This window comes from Leptinotarsa decemlineata, unplaced genomic scaffold, assembly GCF_025532065.1.
Source record: "Leptinotarsa decemlineata unplaced genomic scaffold, Ldec_3_MD MMD2_tig00001719_RagTag_RagTag, whole genome shotgun sequence".
Lineage (NCBI taxonomy): Eukaryota > Metazoa > Arthropoda > Insecta > Coleoptera > Chrysomelidae > Leptinotarsa > Leptinotarsa decemlineata.
In genome coordinates, this window is record NW_027412569.1 from 13,735,933 (window position 1) to 13,754,514 (window position 18,582).

General features: G+C 36.8%; 4 long non-coding RNA genes across 4 annotated transcripts; all 4 read right to left on the reverse strand.

Annotated features, from left to right (window-relative positions):
* Positions 1–1,031: 1,031 nt before the first annotated feature.
* On the reverse strand, positions 1,032–2,374 carry LOC141482748 (uncharacterized). The gene is made up of 2 exons (XR_012465701.1): positions 2,044–2,374; positions 1,032–1,965 (listed from the first exon to the last, which is right to left on the reverse strand). It is a non-coding gene; the product is annotated as an uncharacterized lncRNA (long non-coding RNA).
* Positions 2,375–3,708: 1,334 nt separating this feature from the next.
* LOC141482749 (uncharacterized) lies at positions 3,709–4,981 on the reverse strand. Its single transcript, XR_012465702.1, has 2 exons — positions 4,721–4,981; positions 3,709–4,642 (listed from the first exon to the last, which is right to left on the reverse strand). It is a non-coding gene; the product is annotated as an uncharacterized lncRNA (long non-coding RNA).
* A 3,254-nt stretch (positions 4,982–8,235) lies between these two features.
* LOC141482750 (uncharacterized) lies at positions 8,236–9,906 on the reverse strand. The gene is made up of 2 exons (XR_012465703.1): positions 9,248–9,906; positions 8,236–9,169 (listed from the first exon to the last, which is right to left on the reverse strand). It is a non-coding gene; the product is annotated as an uncharacterized lncRNA (long non-coding RNA).
* A 1,005-nt stretch (positions 9,907–10,911) lies between these two features.
* LOC141482751 (uncharacterized) lies at positions 10,912–12,320 on the reverse strand. Its single transcript, XR_012465704.1, has 2 exons — positions 11,924–12,320; positions 10,912–11,845 (listed from the first exon to the last, which is right to left on the reverse strand). It is a non-coding gene; the product is annotated as an uncharacterized lncRNA (long non-coding RNA).
* Between the last annotated feature and the right edge of the window lie 6,262 nt (positions 12,321–18,582).

Genomic DNA, 18,582 nt, shown 5'->3' on the forward strand with positions numbered 1-18,582 from the left:
CTAATTTTCGAATTTATGTCTAAACTTCTCGATTTTTCGGATTAACCAAGTATGATCATCTTTTATAAGAATAGGAAATTTTTATTCTTGGCATTTGGATGCTGGTAAAACATTCAACTCACTTGTTGGATTCAATTGCTTATGGAGAACAGAATCTCACTGATTTGAATTTTGGCTTCTTGAGACAAAAGTAAACCTATAGGCCACACGACACTACAGGCGAGTTGATATTTATCAACGAGACAACTCATATATTCAGAGAATGAGCTTGATCATTCTGTCCAGACTCCAGACGTATCGTCCCGGACATCACTTCCAGTGAACCGTTTCCATCTAATATGAATTGTTTCATTTTAGGCTTTCTTTCATCTGAATACCGCTTCCTCGTGTTAGTATTGCTATAAGACTAGACATCCTTGCATGAATGCCTAATACAGTAGTAGCAGTAGTTAGTAGTTAACCGCTGTTGTACCGATCACAATTGTTGTACGGACAGAGCACTGCAGACCTAAGTTTGTAACTCTAAAACCATTCTTGTTCTGCAAGCCACCTTGAGGGAGACACACACATATAAGCTTAGTTATTAAGATAGGGACAAATAACTTATCAGAGACTAGATTTTTGATGCTTGATCTATTATCTCAACAAAGATTTATGTTCTTCAAACCTGCCCAAAAGGGGAAGAATATTAGTGTAGGATATATGCTTTTATGCCTATGTAGATGAATTCATTCTCTCGACCTACTGTAAGCTGGCGATATAGCTATAAAGGGGTGTTGGTGAGGAAACTTTTTTGCAGTTTGAGTCGAACTGCAGTTCATCGAGCAATACATGAAGTATCAATTCGAATAGTTGAAGTGATGGGTGCAGAATGTATAGTATTCCCTCAGAATATTCGGGAAAGGAATGTATTGAAAATGGCTTTCATGGAGAAATGGAGAGGACAATTTGCTGTAGAAGGAATGAGGGTTAGAGATAGAATTGTCTAGCAGTATTACCTGTTGTAATTTGTAGGAAATCGAACTGTAAACTCTACTGAACCAGGTTTTAATCATGAATATACAAACGATACATTTTATATGTATTAACAATGACATTAAAACTCATTCAATCAACAACGATTTCCAAGGAATCATAAAAACAAGATCAATCGAAATGAAGTGAACATGGATTACTTCAACACTCCCACTCTTTGTTCACTTCGAAGACGTTACCCACAGACCTTGTCGATTTGTTGAAAATTTTTCTCGTGGTAAGGGTTTGGTTAAAATATCTGCCAACTGGTTTTCTGATTGGGTGTAAACAACAGTGATATTTTTTTCGTTTGTGATGATCATTATAGCTCATCAAGTTTATAGCACTTCTATTATCAACAAAAAGTTCCGTTGGATTTGAAACGTCAACATCAATTTCTTTAAGCAACCTTCTCAACCATATTATTTCTCGTACGGCATCCCAAGCTGCAATATATTCAGATTCTGTCGTGGATGTTGCAACACTTTTGTCGTTGAGATGTCCATGTAACTGGACAACCTGATAATAAAGTAACATAGCCAGTTGTTGAATATCTAGTATCAATGTCTCCTGCAAAATCTGCATCTGAATACGCTTTTAAATATTCGTTGCTCCCACCATTGTATAGAATTCCATAACTTTTAGTACCCTTTAGGTATCTGAAAATACGTTTGACTGCTTTCCAGTGCTGCTTTCCTGGATTTTCCAAATATCTGCTAACTCTGCTCACTGAGAATGATATATCTGGACGAGTGACAACCGCTAAAAACATGCTTCTCTGTACGGAATATTTTTCATATATTATTTTTCTTCCTCGTTTTGGGGGCTTTGAGCTGCATTCAGAATAACATTCATTGTGGAAGTCCATTTTGTGTCTCTTATGTGGTGGTTCCACATCATCTCTCTGGGGCATAGTCTTTGATGTTGACGGTTGGTTTATGTTCTTCAAACCTGCCCAAAAGGGGAAGAATATTAGTGTAGGATATATGCTTTTATGCCTATGTAGATGAATTCATTCTCTCAACCTACTGTAAGCTGGCGATATAGCTATATCAAAGGTAAAGTATAACTTCAAAACAGCGACGTCTCAAGTATCGAAGAGACATCCTCCTTTTTTCCTTGGGGAGCCTGGGTTCATTAGAGTCCCCTTAGAATTGAAACATTTGTGCTATAGGTGTAATATAATTTATATCTTATGAACATTTTGGTATTGTTTACAATTAGAAAAGTGAAATCTTCTCACATTTGAAACTTTGTGGCCTCAGGAGCTCAAGGCTCCCTGCCCTGCCCTGCCAGTATTATAGGGGGAGTCCTATAATAACGGTTGAATAAAATTTATAAACTGACAGATAAATCAAGGGATTTGTTAACAAATTTGGAATCAACTGAGAACGGTGTAGATGTTAGGAAAAGGAATTATGAATATTTTAACTGGATTCGAGTTTGATTCGATCGGTTACCGTTTACAGTTAATTTCCCGTTTTTGCAAACAACTATACAAGGATATATTCGAACGCATTAATTATATTCGAACACATATTCGAATCCCTTTAAGGATTCCGTGCTCCGACGGAACACGGAACGGTGAATTGACGACTTTGGTTCCGTGAATATCTTGCCGCCGAAATTCAAAATTTGTTGTGATACTTTTGGTAGCCATTTGCTAATTTTCGAGTTTATGTCTAAACTTCTCGATTTTTCGGATTAATCAAGTATGATCATCTTTTATAAGAATAGGAAATTTTCATTCTTGGCATTTGGATGCTGGTAAAACATTCAACTCACTTGTTGGATTCAATTGCTTATGGAGAACAGAATCTTACTGATTTGAATTTTGGCTTCTTGGGACAAAAGTAAACCTATAGGCCACACGACACTACAGGCGAGTTGATATTTATCAACGAGACAACTCATATATTCAGAGAATGAGCTTGATCATTCTGTCCAGACTCCAGACGTATCGTCCCGGACATCACTTCCAGTGAACCGTTTCCATCTAATATGAATTGTTTCATTTTAGGCTTTCTTTCATCTGAATACCGCTTCTTCGTGTTAGTATTGCTATAAGACTAGACATCCTTGCATGAATGCCTAATACAGTAGTAGCAGTAGTTAGTAGTTAACCGCTGTTGTACCGATCACAATTGTTGTACGGACAGAGCACTGCAGACCTAAGTTTGTAACTCTAAAACCATTCTTGTTCTGCAAGCCACCTTGAGGGAGACACACACATATAAGCTTAGTTATTAAGATAGGGACAAATAACTTATCAGAGACTAGATTTTTGATGCTTGATCTATTATCTCAACAAAGATTTATGTTCTTCAAACCTGCCCAAAAGGGGAAGAATATTAGTGTAGGATATATGCTTTTATGCCTATGTAGATGAATTCATTCTCTCGACCTACTGTAAGCTGGCGATATAGCTATAAAGGGGTGTTGGTGAGGAAACTTTTTTGCAGTTTGAGTCGAACTGCAGTTCATCGAGCAATACATGAAGTATCAATTCGAATAGTTGAAGTGATGGGTGCAGAATGTATAGTATTCCCTCAGAATATTCGGGAAAGGAATGTATTGAAAATGGCTTTCATGGAGAAATGGAGAGGACAATTTGCTGTAGAAGGAATGAGGGTTAGAGATAGAATTGTCTAGCAGTATTACCTGTTGTAATTTGTAGGAAATCGAACTGTAAACTCTACTGAACCAGGTTTTAATCATGAATATACAAACGATACATTTTATATGTATTAACAATGACATTAAAACTCATTCAATCAACAACGATTTCCAAGGAATCATAGAAACAAGATCAATCGAAATGAAGTGAACATGGATTACTTCAACACTCCCACTCTTTGTTCACTTCGAAGACGTTACCCACAGACCTTGTCGATTTGTTGAAAATTTTTCTCGTGGTAAGGGTTTGGTTAAAATATCTGCCAACTGGTTTTCTGATTGGGTGTAAACAACAGTGATATTTTTTTCGTTTGTGATGATCATTATAGCTCATCAAGTTTATAGCACTTCTATTATCAACAAAAAGTTCCGTTGGATTTGAAACGTCAACATCAATTTCTTTAAGCAACCTTCTCAACCATATTATTTCTCGTGCGGCATCCCAAGCTGCAATATATTCAGATTCTGTCGTGGATGTTGCAACACTTTTGTCGTTGAGATGTCCATGTAACTGGACAACCTGATAATAAAGTAACATAGCCAGTTGTTGAATATCTAGTATCAATGTCTCCTGCAAAATCTGCATCTGAATACGCTTTTAAATATTCGTTGCTCCCACCATTGTATAGAATTCCATAACTTTTAGTACCCTTTAGGTATCTGAAAATACGTTTGACTGCTTTCCAGTGCTGCTTTCCTGGATTTTCCAAATATCTGCTAACTCTGCTCACTGAGAATGATATATCTGGACGAGTGACAACCGCTAAAAACATGCTTCTCTGTACGGAATATTTTTCATATATTATTTTTCTTCCTCGTTTTGGGGGCTTTGAGCTGCATTCAGAATAACATTCATTGTGGAAGTCCATTTTGTGTCTCTTATGTGGTGGTTCCACATCATCTCTCTGGGGCATAGTCTTTGATGTTGACGGTTGGTTTATGTTCTTCAAACCTGCCCAAAAGGGGAAGAATATTAGTGTAGGATATATGCTTTTATGCCTATGTAGATGAATTCATTCTCTCGACCTACTGTAAGCTGGCGATATAGCTATATCAAAGGTAAAGTATAACTTCAAAACAGCGACGTCTCAAGTATCGAAGAGACATCCTCCTTTTTTCCTTGGGGAGCCTGGGTTCATTAGAGTCCCCTTAGAATTGAAACATTTGTGCTATAGGTGTAATATAATTTATATCTTATGAACATTTTGGTATTGTTTACAATTAGAAAAGTGAAATCTTCTCACATTTGAAACTTTGTGGCCTCAGGAGCTCAAGGCTCCCTGCCCTGCCCTGCCAGTATTATAGGGGGAGTCCTATAATAACGGTTGAATAAAATTTATAAACTGACAGATAAATCAAAGGATTTGTTAACAAATTTGGGATCAACTGAGAAAGGTGTAGATGTTAGGGAAAGGAATTATGAATATTTTAACTGGATTCGAGTTTGATTCGATCGGTTACCGTTTACAGTTAATTTCCCGTTTTTGTTTCGTATGCTATATAAGCTCCAGGGTTGATCAAGCGGGTGGCGCTCTACCCTCCATCTTATCCACGCCCTTCTTCACTGTTAAACAGCTGGCGGCCTACCCTGGGAGCTATGATCTCTCTCTATCTAGTCTAAATTTTATTTTGTTAAAAGTGAAGTTCACGCGAACGCCACCTAGTGTTCACTAGCTGAACTTATTGGAATACGGATCCAATAGAAATGTAGAAATTTTTCTGGCTATGGAATGTTTCATTGTCGGGGTTACATAGTTCGTACCCTCACAAACAGACGGCAAAAAAGGTGCCAAATCAATTTTTTTCTTTCCGTGATTTCGTTTTTGGAAATTACATCCGATTACATTACTCAAAGCATTGGGTATCATTATGAAACTATACTGTGACGCAACTCCCTCTCCTAACCCTTGAATTTTTTTAGTACAGAAGAGTCATTGTAGAAACCGAGTATTCCTATCGAGTATTCTAATTGGTTCGTTTACGAAATGATATGCTATTTAACGGCTGGTATTATCGTTCATTTCTGAAACAGATAGATATCAAGTTGACAATGTTATTGAATTTTAAAATAAGATTCGTTGATAGAAAAGTTTACGCGGACGCCACCTAGAGTTGACTAGCAGAACTTACTGGAATGAAGATCCAATGGAAATGTAGAAATTTTTGTGCCTATGGAATGTTTTCATGTCGAGGTTATATAGTTCACGCCTTCACAGATAGATGGCAAAGGAGGTCCAATAGCAATACAAAATAGCTCATTTTAATTTTTTTCTCAATCTATTTTGATACCAGATCAATGTAAATGGGTTCACATGACTATATACTTTATAAATTTTGAATAGTTCATAATTGAACTACATACATACAACAGAAGTACATCTATGTTGATTCTCTTCTTTTACTTGTATGAGACTGAAGCTTTACTTTTCATAAAGTTATTTTGTCTGAACTCGGACGTAATTTTACAAAACCCACAAAAAATCATGATTACTTTCATAATCGATAATGATCCCATGTTATTCAAAGTCTAAAGTCAGAAAACCGAGATTGAAGTCATTGAATAAAATGAAGAAATCAAAATCATTGTGAAATGATATACAACAAAATAAATGTCAGGAATAATTCTCAGATGATGTGGTGCTGCAGGTTTTTCCGGGTTTTCCTGCAGCTGAAAAAGCAAATGCGTCACTGGAATCAATGAAGTCGCCCCGGAGCGCCAATTAATTTTTATTGTTGTATTTATTTTATTTTTATCGTTGTTTTAACACATTGTAATAATTCTGTAATCAAATATTCCAGTCATTCTCCCCAAAATATGGTAGATCGGTGACCAGAGCCGAGTTTAAACTGTGATGTGATCTAAGTTTCAACTGTCTCAGGAGCCAAGTTTCGACTGTGAAGGATGACGGGTTTCAATTTTGACGGGGGCTCAGTTTCAACTGAGGAAAAAGACCAGTTTGAACTGTTGCAGGAGTCGTGTTTCAACTGTGGCGGGTGCTGGCTGACGGGTCCCAAATGATATGCTATTCACTGGCTCGTATCACCGTTTATTCCTGAAAGAGATGGATATTGAATCATTAATAAATTGGTGGATGTAGCCGTCACTACGTGGTAGGAAATCATAATGAAAAAAAGAGAAATGAAACTCTTTATGTTTTTACCGCTTTTATTTGTAACTAACGTTACTGCAGTTTCATCCTATACGGTGTTACGGTTTCATTTTGTCATTTATTCTGTTTTGAGGTCGACGACTATCTAAACCTGAAATGAATACTTCCTTGAAAGTTTTGGGATATTTTAATACCTCGTCATTCGTTTAGTTCTCATTCACTGACAAACAACTATACAAGGATATATTCGAACGCATTAATTATATTCGAACACATATTCGAATCCCTTTAAGGATTCCGTGCTCCGACGGAACACGGAACGGTGAATTGACGACTTTGGTTCCGTGAATATCTTGCCGCCGAAATTCAAAATTTGTTGTGATACTTTTGGTAGCCATTTGCTAATTTTCGAGTTTATGTCTAAACTTCTCGATTTTTCGGATTAATCAAGTATGATCATCTTTTATAAGAATAGGAAATTTTCATTCTTGGCATTTGGATGCTGGTAAAACATTCAACTCACTTGTTGGATTCAATTGCTTATGGAGAACAGAATCTTACTGATTTGAATTTTGGCTTCTTGGGACAAAAGTAAACCTATAGGCCACACGACACTACAGGCGAGTTGATATTTATCAACGAGACAACTCATATATTCAGAGAATGAGCTTGATCATTCTGTCCAGACTCCAGACGTATCGTCCCGGACATCACTTCCAGTGAACCGTTTCCATCTAATATGAATTGTTTCATTTTAGGCTTTCTTTCATCTGAATACCGCTTCCTCGTGTTAGTATTGCTATAAGACTAGACATCCTTGCATGAATGCCTAATACAGTAGTAGCAGTAGTTAGTAGTTAACCGCTGCTGTACCGATCACAATTGTTGTACGGACAGAGCACTGCAGACCTAAGTTTGTAACTCTAAAACCATTCTTGTTCTGCAAGCCACCTTGAGGGAGACACACACATATAAGCTTAGTTATTAAGATAGGGACAAATAACTTATCAGAGACTAGATTTTTGATGCTTGATCTATTATCTCAACAAAGATTTATGTTCTTCAAACCTGCCCAAAAGGGGAAGAATATTAGTGTAGGATATATGCTTTTATGCCTATGTAGATGAATTCATTCTCTCGACCTACTGTAAGCTGGCGATATAGCAGCTATAAAGGGGTGTTGGTGAGGAAACTTTTTTGCAGTTTGAGTCGAACTGCAGTTCATCGAGCAATACATGAAGTATCAATTCGAATAATTGAAGTGATGGGTGCAGAATGTATAGTATTCTCTCAGAATATTCGGGAAAGGAATGTATTGAAAATGGCTTTCATGGAGAAATGGAGAGGACAATTTGCTGTAGAAGGAATGAGGGTTAGAGATAGAATTGTCTAGCAGTATTACCTGTTGTAATTTGTAGGAAATCGAACTGTAAACTCTACTGAACCAGGTTTTAATCATGAATATACAAACGATACATTTTATATGTATTAACAATGACATTAAAACTCATTCAATCAACAACGATTTCCAAGGAATCATAAAAACAAGATCAATCGAAATGAAGTGAACATGGATTACTTCAACACTCCCACTCTTTGTTCACTTCGAAGACGTTACCCACAGACCTTGTCGATTTGTTGAAAATTTTTCTCGTGGTAAGGGTTTGGTTAAAATATCTGCCAACTGGTTTTCTGATTGGGTGTAAACAACAGTGATATTTTTTTCGTTTGTGATGATCATTATAGCTCATCAAGTTTATAGCACTTCTATTATCAATAAAAAGTTCCGTTGGATTCGAAACGTCAACATCAATTTCTTTAAGCAACCTTCTCAACCATATTATTTCTCGTACGGCATCCCAAGCTGCAATATATTCAGATTCTGTCGTGGATGTTGCAACACTTTTGTCGTTGAGATGTCCATGTAACTGGACAACCTGATAATAAAGTAACATAGCCAGTTGTTGAATATCTAGTATCAATGTCTCCTGCAAAATCTGCATCTGAATACGCTTTTAAATATTCGTTGCTCCCACCATTGTATAGAATTCCATAACTTTTAGTACCCTTTAGGTATCTGAAAATACGTTTGACTGCTTTCCAGTGCTGCTTTCCTGGATTTTCCAAATATCTGCTAACTCTGCTCACTGAGAATGATATATCTGGACGAGTGACAACCGCTAAAAACATGCTTCTCTGTACGGAATATTTTTCATATATTATTTTTCTTCCTCGTTTTGGGGGCTTTGAGCTGCATTCAGAATAACATTCATTGTGGAAGTCCATTTTGTGTCTCTTATGTGGTGGTTCCACATCATCTCTCTGGGGCATAGTCTTTGATGTTGACGGTTGGTTTATGTTCTTCAAACCTGCCCAAAAGGGGAAGAATATTAGTGTAGGATATATGCTTTTATGCCTATGTAGATGAATTCATTCTCTCGACCTACTGTAAGCTGGCGATATAGCTATATCAAAGGTAAAGTATAACTTCAAAACAGCGACGTCTCAAGTATCGAAGAGACATCCTCCTTTTTTCCTTGGGGAGCCTGGGTTCATTAGAGTCCCCTTAGAATTGAAACATTTGTGCTATAGGTGTAATATAATTTATATCTTATGAACATTTTGGTATTGTTTACAATTAGAAAAGTGAAATCTTCTCACATTTGAAACTTTGTGGCCTCAGGAGCTCAAGGCTCCCTGCCCTGCCCTGCCAGTATTATAGGGGGAGTCCTATAATAACGGTTGAATAAAATTTATAAACTGACAGATAAATCAAGGGATTTGTTAACAAATTTGGAATCAACTGAGAACGGTGTAGATGTTAGGGAAAGGAATTATGAATATTTTAACTGGATTCGAGTTTGATTCGATCGGTTACCGTTTACAGTTAATTTCCCGTTTTTGCAAACAACTATACAAGGATATATTCGAACGCATTAATTATATTCGAACACATATTCGAATCCCTTTAAGGATTCCGTGCTCCGACGGAACACGGAACGGTGAATTGACGACTTTGGTTCCGTGAATGTCTTGCCGCCGAAATTCAAAATTTGTTGTGATACTTTTGGTAGCCATTTGCTAATTTTCGAGTTTATGTCTAAACTTCTCGAATTTTCGGATTAATCAAGTATTATCATCTTTTATAAGAATAGGAAATTTTTATTCTTGGCATTTGGATGCTGGTAAAACATTCAACTCACTTGTTGGATTCAATTGCTTATGGAGAACAGAATCTTACTGATTTGAATTTTGGCTTCTTGGGACAAAAGTAAACCTATAGGCCACACGACACTACAGGCGAGTTGATATTTATCAACGAGACAACTCATATATTCAGAGAATGAGCTTGTTCATTCTGTCCAGACTCCAGACGTATCGTCCCGGACATCACTTCCAGTGAACCGTTTCCATCTAATATGAATTGTTTCATTTTAGGCTTTCTTTCATCTGAATACCGCTTCCTCGTGTTAGTATTGCTATAAGACTAGACATCCTTGCATGAATGCCTAATACAGTAGTAGCAGTAGTTAGTAGTTAACCGCTGTTGTACCGATCACAATTGTTGTACGGACAGAGCACTGCAGACCTAAGTTTGTAACTCTAAAACCATTCTTGTTCTGCAAGCCACTTCGAGGGAGACACACACATATAAGCTTAGTTATTAAGATAGGGACAAATAACTTATCAGAGACTAGATTTTTGATGCTTGATCTATTATCTCAACAAAGATTTATGTTCTTCAAACCTGCCAAAAGGGGAAGAATATTAGTGTAGGATATATGCTTTTATGCCTATGTAGATGAATTCATTCTCTCGACCTACTGTAAGCTGGCGATATAGCTATAAAGGGGTGTTGGTGAGGAAACTTTTTTGCAGTTTGAGTCGAACTGCAGTTCATCGAGCAATACATGAAGTATCAATTCGAATAGTTGAAGTGATGGGTGCAGAATGTATAGTATTCCCTCAGAATATTCGGGAAAGGAATGTATTGAAAATGGCTTTCATGGAGAAATGGAGAGGACAATTTGCTGTAGAAGGAATGAGGGTTAGAGATAGAATTGTCTAGCAGTATTACCTGTTGTAATTTGTAGGAAATCGAACTGTAAACTCTACTGAACCAGGTTTTAATCATGAATATACAAACGATACATTTTATATGTATTAACAATGACATTAAAACTCATTCAATCAACAACGATTTCCAAGGAATCATAAAAACAAGATCAATCGAAATGAAGTGAACATGGATTACTTCAACACTCCCACTCTTTGTTCACTTCGAAGACGTTACCCACAGACCTTGTCGATTTGTTGAAAATTTTTCTCGTGGTAAGGGTTTGGTTAAAATATCTGCCAACTGGTTTTCTGATTGGGTGTAAACAACAGTGATATTTTTTTCGTTTGTGATGATCATTATAGCTCATCAAGTTTATAGCACTTCTATTATCAACAAAAAGTTCCGTTGGATTCGAAACGTCAACATCAATTTCTTTAAGCAACCTTCTCAACCATATTATTTCTCGTGCGGCATCCCAAGCTGCAATATATTCAGATTCTGTCGTGGATGTTGCAACACTTTTGTCGTTGAGATGTCCATGTAACTGGACAACCTGATAATAAAGTAACATAGCCAGTTGTTGAATATCTAGTATCAATGTCTCCTGCAAAATCTGCATCTGAATACGCTTTTAAATATTCGTTGCTCCCACCATTGTATAGAATTCCATAACTTTTAGTACCCTTTAGGTATCTGAAAATACGTTTGACTGCTTTCCAGTGCTGCTTTCCTGGATTTTCCAAATATCTGCTAACTCTGCTCACTGAGAATGATATATCTGGACGAGTGACAACCGCTAAAAACATGCTTCTCTGTACGGAATATTTTTCATATATTATTTTTCTTCCTCGTTTTGGGGGCTTTGAGCTGCATTCAGAATAACATTCATTGTGGAAGTCCATTTTGTGTCTCTTATGTGGTGGTTCCACATCATCTCTCTGGGGCATAGTCTTTGATGTTGACGGTTGGTTTATGTTCTTCAAACCTGCCCAAAAGGGGAAGAATATTAGTGTAGGATATATGCTTTTATGCCTATGTAGATGAATTCATTCTCTCGACCTACTGTAAGCTGGCGATATAGCTATATCAAAGGTAAAGTATAACTTCAAAACAGCGACGTCTCAAGTATCGAAGAGACATCCTCCTTTTTTCCTTGGGGAGCCTGGGTTCATTAGAGTCCCCTTAGAATTGAAACATTTGTGCTATAGGTGTAATATAATTTATATCTTATGAACATTTTGGTATTGTTTACAATTAGAAAAGTGAAATCTTCTCACATTTGAAACTTTGTGGCCTCAGGAGCTCAAGGCTCCCTGCCCTGCCCTGCCAGTATTATAGGGGGAGTCCTATAATAACGGTTGAATAAAATTTATAAACTGACAGATAAATCAAGGGATTTGTTAACAAATTTGGGATCAACTGAGAAAGGTGTAGATGTTAGGGAAAGGAATTATGAATATTTTAACTGGATTCGAGTTTGATTCGATCGGTTACCGTTTACAGTTAATTTCCCGTTTTTGTTTCGTATGCTATATAAGCTCAGGGTTGATCAAGCGGGTGGCGCTCTACCCTCCATCTTATCCACGCCCTTCTTCACTGTTAAACAGCTGGCGGCCTACCCTGGGAGCTATGATCTCTCTCTATCTAGTCTAAATTTTATTTTGTTAAAAGTGAAGTTCACGCGAACGCCACCTAGTGTTCACTAGCTGAACTTATTGGAATACGGATCCAATAGAAATGTAGAAATTTTTCTGGCTATGGAATGTTTCATTGTCGGGGTTACATAGTTCGTACCCTCACAAACAGACGGCAAAAAAGGTGCCAAATCAATTTTTTTCTTTCCGTGATTTCGTTTTTGGAAATTACATCCGATTACATTACTCAAAGCATTGGGTATCATTATGAAACTATACTGTGACGCAACTCCCTCTCCTAACCTTGAATTTTTTTAGTACAGAAGAGTCATTGTAGAAACGAGTATTCCTATCGAGTATTCTAATTGGTTCGTTTACGAAATGATATGCTATTTAACGGCTGGTATTATCGTTCATTTCTGAAACAGATAGATATCAAGTTGACAATGTTATTGAATTTTAAAATAAGATTCGTTGATAGAAAAGTTTACGCGGACGCCACCTAGAGTTGACTAGCAGAACTTACTGGAATGAAGATCCAATGGAAATGTAGAAATTTTGTGCCTATGGAATGTTTTCATGTCGAGGTTATATAGTTCACGCCTTCACAGATAGATGGCAAAGGAGGTCCAATAGCAATATAAAATAGCTCATTTTAATTTTTTTCTCAATCTATTTTGATACCAGATCAATGTAAATGGGTTCACATGACTATATACTTTATAAATTTTGAATAGTTCATAATTGAACTACATACATACAACAGAAGTACATCTATGTTGATTCTCTTCTTTTACTTGTATGAGACTGAAGCTTTACTTTTCATAAAGTTATTTTGTCTGAACTCGGACGTAATTTTACAAAACCCACAAAAAATCATGATTACTTTCATAATCGATAATGATCCCATGTTATTCAAAGTCTAAAGTCAGAAAACCGAGATTGAAGTCATTGAATAAAATGAAGAAATCAAAATCATTGTGAAATGATATACAACAAAATAAATGTCAGGAATAATTCTCAGATGATGTGGTGCTGCAGGTTTTTCCGGGTTTTCCTGCAGCTGAAAAAGCAAATGCGTCACTGGAATCAATGAAGTCGCCCCGGAGCGCCAATTAATTTTTATTGTTGTATTTATTTTATTTTTATCGTTGTTTTAACACATTGTAATAATTCTGTAATCAAATATTCCAGTCATTCTCCCCAAAATATGGTAGATCGGTGACCAGAGCCGAGTTTAAACTGTGATGTGATCTAAGTTTCAACTGTCTCAGGAGCCAAGTTTCGACTGTGAAGGATGACGGGTTTCAATTTTGACGGGGGCTCAGTTTCAACTGAGGAAAAAGACCAGTTTGAACTGTTGCAGGAGTCGTGTTTCAACTGTGGCGGGTGCTGGCTGACGGGTCCCAAATGATATGCTATTCACTGGCTCGTATCACCGTTTATTCCTGAAAGAGATGGATATTGAATCATTAATAAATTGGTGGATGTAGCCGTCACTACGTGGTAGGAAATCATAATGAAAAAAAGAGAAATGAAACTCTTTATGTTTTTACCGCTTTTATTTGTAACTAACGTTACTGCAGTTTCATCCTATACGGTGTTACGGTTTCATTTTGTCATTTATTCTGTTTTGAGGTCGACGACTATCTAAACCTGAAATGAATACTTCCTTGAAAGTTTTGGGATATTTTAATACCTCGTCATTCGTTTAGTTCTCATTCACTGACAAACAACTATTCAAGGATATATTCGAACGCATTAATTATATTCGAACAATATTCGAATCCCTTTAAGGATTCCGTGCTCCGACGGAACACGGAACGGTGAATTGACGACTTTGGTTCCGTGAATATCTTGCCGCCGAAATTCAAAATTTGTTGTGATACTTTTGGTAGCCATTTGCTAATTTTCGAGTTTATGTCTAAACTTCTCGATTTTTCGGATTAATCAAGTATGATCATCTTTTATAAGAATAGGAAATTTTCATTCTTGGCATTTGGATGCTGGTAAAACATTCAACTCACTTGTTGGATTCAATTGCTTATGGAGAACAGAATCTTACTGATTTGAATTTTGGCTTCTTGGGACAAAAGTAAACCTATAGGCCACACGACACTACAGGCGAGTTGATATTTATCAACGAGACAACTCATATATTCAGAGAATGAGCTTGATCATTCTGTCCAGACTCCAGACGTATCGTCCCGGACATCACTTCCAGTGAACCGTTTCCATCTAATATGAATTGTTTCATTTTAGGCTTTCTTTCATCTGAATACCGCTTCCTCGTGTTAGTATTGCTATAAGACTAGACATCCTTGCATGAATGCCTAATACAGTAGTAGCAGTAGTTAGTAGTTAACCGCTGCTGTACCGATCACAATTGTTGTACGGACAGAGCACTGCAGACCTAAGTTTGTAACTCTAAAACCATTCTTGTTCTGCAAGCCACCTTGAGGGAGACACACACATATAAGCTTAGTTATTAAGATAGGGACAAATAACTTATCAGAGACTAGATTTTTGATGCTTGATCTATTATCTCAACAAAGATTTATGTTCTTCAAACCTGCCCAAAAGGGGAAGAATATTAGTGTAGGATATATGCTTTTATGCCTATGTAGATGAATTCATTCTCTCGACCTACTGTAAGCTGGCGATATAGCAGCTATAAAGGGGTGTTGGTGAGGAAACTTTTTTGCAGTTTGAGTCGAACTGCAGTTCATCGAGCAATACATGAAGTATCAATTCGAATAATTGAAGTGATGGGTGCAGAATGTATAGTATTCTCTCAGAATATTCGGAAAGGATGTATTGAAAATGGCTTTCATGGAGAAATGGAGAGGACAATTTGCTGTAGAAGGAATGAGGGTTAGAGATAGAATTGTCTAGCAGTATTACCTGTTGTAATTTGTAGGAAATCGAACTGTAAACTCTACTGAACCAGGTTTTAATCATGAATATACAAACGATACATTTTATATGTATTAACAATGACATTAAAACTCATTCAATCAACAACGATTTCCAAGGAATCATAAAAACAAGATCAATCGAAATGAAGTGAACATGGAATACTTCAACACTCCCACTCTTTGTTCACTTCGAAGACGTTACCCACAGACCTTGTCGATTTGTTGAAAATTTTTCTCGTGGTAGGGTTTGGTTAAAATATCTGCCAACTGGTTTTCTGATTGGGTGTAAACAACAGTGATATTTTTTTCGTTTGTGATGATCATTATAGCTCATCAAGTTTATAGCACTTCTATTATCAATAAAAAGTTCCGTTGGATTCGAAACGTCAACATCAATTTCTTAAGCAACCTTCTCAACCATTTATTTCTCGTGCGCATCCCAAGCTGCAATATATTCGATTCTGTCGTGGATGTTGCAACACTTTTGTCGTTGAGATGTCCATGTAACTGGACAACCTGATAATAAAAGTAACATAGCCAGTTGTTGAATATCTAGTATCAATGTCTCCTGCAAAATCTGCATCTGAATACGCTTTTAAATATTCGTTGCTCCCACCATTGTATAGAATTCCATAACTTTTAGTACCCTTTAGGTATTGAAAATACGTTTGACTGCTTTCAGTGCTGCTTTCCTGGATTTCAAATATCTGCTAACTCTGCTCACTGAGAATGATATATCTGGACGAGTGACAACCGCTAAAACATGCTTCTCTGTACGGAATATTTTTCATATATTATTTTTCTTCCTCGTTTTGGGGGCTTTGAGCTGCATTCAGAATAACATTCATTGTGGAAGTCCATTTTGTGTCTCTTATGTGGTGGTTCCACATCATCTCTCTGGGGCATAGTCTTTGATGTTGACGGTTGGTTTATGTTCTTCAAACCTGCCCAAAAGGGGAAGAATATTAGTGTAGGATATATGCTTTTATGCTATGTAGATGAATTCATTCTCTCGACCTACTGTAAGCTGGCGATATAGCTATATCAAAGGTAAAGTATAACTTCAAAACAGCGACGTCTCAAGTATCGAAGAGACATCCTCCTTTTTTCCTTGGGGAGCCTGGGGTTCATTAGAGTCCCCCTTAGAATTGAAACATTGTGCTATAGGTGTAATATAATTTATATCTTATGAACATTTTGGTATTGTTTACAATTAGAAAAGTGAAATCTTCTCACATTTGAAACTTTGTGGCCTCAGGAGCTCAAGGCTCCCTGCCCTGCCCTGCCAGTATTATAGGGGGAGTCCTATAATAACGGTTGAATAAAATTTATAAACTGACAGATAAATCAGGGATTTGTTAACAAATTTTGGAATCAACTGAGAACGGTGTAGATGTTAGGGAAAGGAATTATGAATATTTTAACTGGATTCGAGTTTGATTCGATCGGTTACCGTTTACAGTTAATTTCCCGTTTTTGCAAACAACTATACAAGGATATATTCGAACGCATTAATTATATTCGAACAACATATTCGAATCCCTTTAAGGATTCCGTGCTCCGACGGAACACGGAACGGTGAATTTGACGACTTTGGTTCCGTGAATGTCTTGCCGCCGAAAATTCAAATAATTTGTTGTGATACTTTTGGTAGCCATTGCTATTTTCGAGTTTATGTCTAAACTTCTCGAATTTTCGGATTAATCAAGTATTATCATCTTTATAAGAATAGGAAATTTTTATTCTTGGCATTTGGATGCTGGTAAAACATTCAACTCACTTGTTGGATTCAATTGCTTATGGAGAACAGAATCTTACTGATTTGAATTTTGGCTTCTTGGGACAAAAGTTAAACCTATAGGCCACACGACACACTACAGGCGAGTTGATATTTATCAACGAGACAACTCATATATTCAGAGAATGAGCTTGTTCATTCTGTCCAGACTCCAGACGTATCGTCCCGGACATCACTTCCAGTGAACCGTTTCCATCTAATATGATTGGTTTCATTTTAGGCTTTCTTTCATCTGAATACCGCTTCCTCGTGTTAGTATTGCTATAAGACTAGACATCCTTGCATGAATGCCTAATACAGTAGTAGCAGTAGTTAGTAGTTAACCGCTGTTTGTACCGATCACAATTGTTGTTACGGACAGAGCACTGCAGACCTAAGTTTGTAACTCTAAAACCATTCTTGTTCTGCAAGCCACTTCGAGGGAGACACACACATATAAGCTTAGTTATTAAGATAGGGACAAATAACTTATCAGAGACTAGATTTTTGATGCTTGATCTATTATCTCAACAAAGATTTATGTTCTTCAAACCTGCCCAAAAGGGGAAGAATATTAGTGTAGGATATATGCTTTTATGCTATGTAGATGAATTCATTCTCTCGACCTACTGTAAGCTGGCGATATAGCTATAAAGGGGTGTTGGTGAGGAAACTTTTTTGCAGTTTGAGTCGAACTGCAGTTCATCGAGCAAACATGAAGTATCAATTCGAATAGTTGAAGTGATGGGGTCAGAATGTATAGTATTCCCTCAGAATATTCGGAAAAGGAAAGTTTTGAAAATGGCTTTCATGGAGAAATGGAGAGGACAATTTGCTGTAGAAGGAATGAGGGTTAGAGATAGAATGTCTAGCAGTATTACCTGTTGTAATTTGTAGGAAATCGAACTGTAAACTCTACTGAACCAGGTTTTAATCATGAATATACAAACGATACATTTTATATGTATTAACAATGACATTAAAACTCATTCAATCAACAACGATTTCCAAGGAATCATAAAACAAGATCAATCGAAATGAAGTGAACATGGATTACTTCAACACTCCCACTCTTTGTTCACTTCGAAGACGTTACCCACAGACCTTGTCGATTTGTATTGAAAATTTTTCTCGTGGTAAGGGTTTGGTTACAATATCTGCCAACTGGTTTTCTGATTGGGTGTAACAACAGTGATATTTTTTTCGTTTGTGATGATCATTATAGCTCATCAAGTTTATAGCACTTCTATTATCAACAAAAAAGTTGTTGGATTTCGAAACGTCAACATCAATTTCTTTAAGCAACCTTCTCAACCATATTTTTCTCGTGCGGCATCCCAGCTGCACAAAAAATATCAGATTTGTCGTGGATGTTGCAACACTTTTGTCGTTT